We start from the raw sequence: 5,712 nt of genomic DNA on the forward strand, positions 1-5,712 counted from the left end.
TTTTCTTTAATTTTAATTTTTTTTTTTTTTTTTGAGACAGTGACTCGCTCTGTTGCCCAGGCTACAGTACAGTGGTGTGATCATAGTTCACTGTAACCTCTAACTCCTGGGCTCAAGCAAACCTCCTGCCTCATCCTCCCAAGTAGGTAGGACTACAGGCATGCACCACGTCTGACAAATTTTTAAATTTTTTTTGTAGAGATGGAGTCTTGCTATGTTACCCAGGCTGGTCTTGAATTTCTGGCCTCAAGTGATCCTCTCGCCTTGGCCTCCCAAAGTGCTTGGATCACAGGTGTGAGCTGCCATCCCAACCCCAGGCACTGTTTTAAAACCTGAGGATACAGTGGCACAGAAGAAAGACAAGATCCCTGCCTTCATAGAGTTAAATTCTAGCAGGAGAAGACAGGTAATAAACAAGTAATCATGTGAACCAGAAAGGTTTCTGAAGAAAAAAAAACAGATTAAGAATACAGATAATGACTGGGGGTGGGTACAGTTTAGATAAAGACATTGGGGATTAATATTGGGACCAGAGTTCCACGAATAAATCACTCCTCAACACTTGAGTTCAAATAGTGTCACATTTTTTAGTTTCCTCAATTCAATAAGAAGAGTTTAAGCCCCTACCTGCCACAGTTGGTGGGAAGTCTGTTACCAGTTATTTTAGTTATCCTCCCCTTCCCTAGATTGTGCAGTTTATACCAAGGGCTTCACACCATCTCTCAGCTTTTGCATATCTCTGCTGCTCTTGCTCCTTATGACCACACGATGTCACTGTTGGGGAGCCAGTGTGCTGGTTGATGCCTCATCTAATTAGGGCAATTCAAGATCCGCCTGTCTAGCTCTGTAGGGGTAGAGGGGACGTGTCGGAAATGGGTCTGCAATAGCTCCATCTGGGAAAATTCGGGATCCTCCTGCAGGCTACCAAGACTAGTGCTGAGAATGCACCAGCTTCCCGGCAGCCACCCCTTTCAAGGCTCTGCCGTCTCAGAGGGGGTGGTATGAGCAGGCTCAGTTCTCTATCCTCAAGGAAAAATAAATTCTTGTTTTTCCAAATCCCTGGCAATCTACCCGATTTCCCCATTTCAACCACCAAACAAAATTAAGAACTTAACTGTGCATTTCCCACATAAAATGTCTTGACCCCTAGAAACCCAAAGGCTTGGCTAATTTTGGGAGGAAGAGGAATGGTACATTTTACGTCTACAGTAGCAAATAATAAAATCAAGTTAAAACAAAATTAGTTCAATTTCTTAATAGCTCATTTTGTTGCATTATGTTCTCTGTTGTCGCTGCTAGTTATTATTACTAATATTATTATAAATTAAGGGGAGTTAAGACACTGACACAGAGTACCTGCTTGTTATCCAGCATGTGTAGATTTAGGAAGCTGCTTTAAGCAAGTGAAGGGGACGCTGGTGGATTACTAAAACTCAGAGTTTGGTTCTCAGCTTATCAGGCCAGAGGTACAAATTTATTTTGCAATCCAGCATGATTAAGCTGATCTGCAATAACCAAACTCAGAAAGCACTTATTAACTCAAGTGCTGGATTCATTAATTTCTCTTAGAAATCTAACTGCTAAGTGGTTAGAATAGTCTAGCTAGACAGTTGGAACATTTTTCATCCTGCTACAAAGTCTACATGGGAAGCCAAAGTAAGATCTTAAAGTATAAGAAAATAGAGTAGTGGAAATTGGGTAAAGATAATGGGCGGGATTTATTTAACAAAGTATGCCCATTTTTGCTGTGATATTCCTCGTACATGGGTAAAAATATATACATTCCTGGTAGGAAATTTCTTCCTTAGTTAAGTACTGGAGATCCTTTTGACTTTCCTTTGTTGCAAGTGGAGGAATAACATAACCTCCGCATGGAAGAGAAGTCAAAAGCCCAGGCTAGAGTACTAGTCCACTAGTACTGCCAGCACTAAAGTGTCCTCTACCACCTTGCTGTCTATCCTTAACTGACCGAGACTTTAGTAAGTCCAGTGACAAGGAACTCCTATATCTCAGGCAACTCTGTTTTTGGACAACTTTGACTGATAGAAAACTTTTCTTTATACTGAGATCAAACTGTCTCTATGATTTCCAATATGTGGTTCTCCTTCAGCAACATCTCTAAAACAAGAGTCCTGTATTTCTATGTGTATATATCCTTAGACTCTAACTCCAGCCAGACACACAAGACTGACTCATCTAGGATTTCTCCCACAATCTCTTTTCAATCCAGGCATTGCTGCTTTATACAGCTATTCCTCATGGTATGTTCCTTCAAGTCTTGGCCATCCTTTTTTTTTTTTTTTTTGAATTGTTTTAGTTTATCTGTATCTGTTTTATTTAATTTTTTTTTTTTTTTAAGACAGAGTCTCACTCTGTTATCCAGGCTAGAGTGCACTGGCACGATCATAGCTCACTGCAGCCTTGAACTCCTGGGCTAAATTGATCTTTCCACCTCAGCCTCCCCAGTAGCTGGGGCTATATAGGTGCACTATTTAAAAATTTTTTTTATTTATAGGAGCCCAGGTAATTTAAAAAATTTTTTTTGTAGAGATGGAGTTTTGCTCTGTTTCCCAGGCTGGTCTCTAACTCCTGGGCTCGAGCAATGCTCCCTCCTTAGCCTCCCAAAGTGCTAGGATTATGGGTATGCAGTGCTGCGCACGGTCCTGTATCTCTTTTAAATAGGGAGGTAGCAAGGTGTGGTGGACAAAGCATGGCTTTCATAGTCAATGATATCTGAACTTGATTGCTGGTGAGTGACAATTTCCTTTTCCCAGGTTTATTATGAGAATTGAATAAGACAGTTTATTCATTCATTCATTCATTCATTCATTCGACATTGTGTTCTAGGTGATGGAGATCAATGGTGTATTATATAGACAAGGATGTTGCCCTTATGGAACTCACATTAAACTGGCAGTTGCAATACAGTTTTGAATGAGTGCTATGATCAGAGAAATACAGGTGCTATAGAAGCACGTGGATGGGGCTTGTAACCCAGCAGGGGTGGTAGCAATTATAGGGGAGGTCTCCCAAGGAGAAATAATCTTCTCTGCAACCTGATTTCCTCTTCTATTTATTTTTTATTCTGTTGTATTATTTCTTTTTGTGTAAATTTCTCAAGTGACTTTTAGAATGACTCAAGATATAATAAAAAAATTACACTCATTTGAGTATCACATTGACATGTTAAATCCAACATATCCAAAACTGTACTCATCTTTTCTCCAAAGTCAAGATTCTCCTCTGTATTCACCTTACAAAGTATAACAGTCAAAGACTTGACCCTTTACTGGCACCCCTGCTCCAAATCCCACATCCAGTGAGTCACCAAGTCCTGCAGATTCTTTGTTGATAACTCCTGTGAATTTTTCTCTCATAAATAACTCTAACAAATTTGGGGCCACCATGGGGACCTGAGAAGAAAACACACGTACTGAAGGGCAGACCTGAGAAATGGAGAGAGACTGAGTATCGAAATTTCTCGTTGGTAAAATGGAGCTAGTGATACCTACCCAGTAGGTTTGTTGTGAGTTGTATGAGTAAATATGCGTAAAATGTGCAGGACTGTACCAGGCACGTGAGAGCTCACTGTTGATTGTTGTTTTGTTATAATCACTTGATGCCTAAATTTAGTCATTCGGGAAATAAGCTCTTACCACAGACATTGTCATTTATGTGAGCTAAAAAATACGCTTTTTGCTTAACCCCAATTTTAGTTTTTATAGTATTTGTTTTTTCTTTGCAACGGAGAGTCCTAATAGATACAGCCCCCTTGACACTGGAAACAATTTGAAGGCAAGGGCAGCATCTTACTTATCTTTGTATTTCCAGCACCTAGAGCAGTGCCTGGCACAGAGTAGGTGCTCACTGAATACTTGGAGAATACGTATTTGTTCTAGAGAGGTGATAGGGCTACACGGATGAAGAAGAGCCCTCAAGGAGCCCATTCGCACTTCAGCACTATTTGTTGTTGTCCTTCGAAGCTCTGTTGCTTTCTCTCAGGGGTGACCTGGTAGGCATAGTGCCTAGGGTCCACAATACTATGGGCTCAGGAAAATGTTTTAATTTTTTTTAAGTCAGAAGAAAAAAATGAACTTTTCGGTCAAAGAAAATGTATTAATATGTAATATTAATACATTGTCTTCATGCCAACACAATTGTAAAACATAATTTTTGTTTTTAATGGAGGATGGAGCCCATGAGGGTCAAAGTGCACAGGGTTTCCTCTGCCTGTCCTCTGTCTTCGTCCTCCATGGAGTTTTCATGATTTTTTCCTCTTACACACATCCTCATATATCTGGCCCCTGAATTTGATTCGATAACAATTTTCTCCTTGGTCTAACACTTATTATTTCTATGTTTTTTGGCTATTATTTAGAGTTAGCCTTAAATATTTCTATTAAAAATGCACAGGGCCCATTTTATGTCCTTCCTTGATCCACGGAGCCCTACCCTACCCTGCCCATGGTCACTAGCCGTACCTCCTGGCTCATGAATGGGTTAATGCTGCTATGAAAAGGGCCTGCAGAAGTGGGTTCACCCCTTTCTACCTTCCACTTTGTGAGGGGGCAGCAAGAAGGCCCTCAGCCACTGCCAGCATCTTGATCTTGGACTTCTCAGCTTCCAGAACTATATGAAATAAATTTATGTTCTTCATAAACTACCCAGTCCCAGGCTGTTATAGCAGCACAAAACAGATTAAGATAGCTTCTCTGTCTTTTTATTTTTCCTTAAATACTTGAGAGTCATCTATGAAGGTATTCTTGTTTTCTTGTAACAACAGTCTATTCCAGGCTTATCTTGATTTTCTTTGTTCTAATATTATTCTTTGTTCTAGTATTATTTCTTTGTTCCAATTATCCCCTAGTTTCTTCTGCTGCAAATCAGCATAAGAGACTCAAGTCCAAGTACCCAATAGATTGTTTCCCATGACTCCTGGCTGCAGATAGGGTGACACCAAAGGCTACCTTAAGTGTTCTTATGACAATGGAAGTCTTTTAGAGTTATGAGCTTATTCCGATGTTTCAATTTAACTTCAAATTATTCCTTACTTTAATCTAACATTTTCAATTTATTTTTCTTTTCTCAGAGCAACTAGATTTTTATTCTAATACAATGTACTTTCACAAACTTTGACGAGTTAATATTATACATCCTCAGATCAAAATCATTTGCTTGTAATACTCTTATTTAAAACATTAGAAACCTGATACTTATTTTTTAAAACATAATTTCACTTTATCAAAGCATATTATAAAAGAATATTCATTTTAGGCTTTCAGAAGAACTAATATACTCTGTAACAAGGTAAAAATGCACTGGTAGAGCAAATACGGGGCATAGTGTAATAAATGTGTATCATTTTCCCTCCATCTTCAGTTTAAGAAAATTAAAATTGATGTTATAGACTATATATCCAAACAGGTGTCAGCATCATCTGAACTTAACACAAATCTCTCTGAAAACTAAAGAAAAATACAAGCTCATCTGGGGGAACACTGGAGGACACAAAGCCAGAGCACCTAGTTTCTCATGCAGCATTCACATACAATTAATGGAGAGTAGGGATGAATAGATCACACAGTCAGGCACACATTAACGGAGTTTTTAGCCAAAAACCTTTAGGCCTTATAATGTTGGGGGGTTAAAATAGAGACTCAATTTTTTCTTTGAGTCACAACTTGAAACTGCTTACTTTTTTAATACACACAC

This window comes from Propithecus coquereli, unplaced genomic scaffold (genome assembly GCF_000956105.1).
Source record: "Propithecus coquereli isolate 6110/MARCELLA unplaced genomic scaffold, Pcoq_1.0 Scaffold44, whole genome shotgun sequence".
NCBI lineage: Eukaryota > Metazoa > Chordata > Mammalia > Primates > Indriidae > Propithecus > Propithecus coquereli.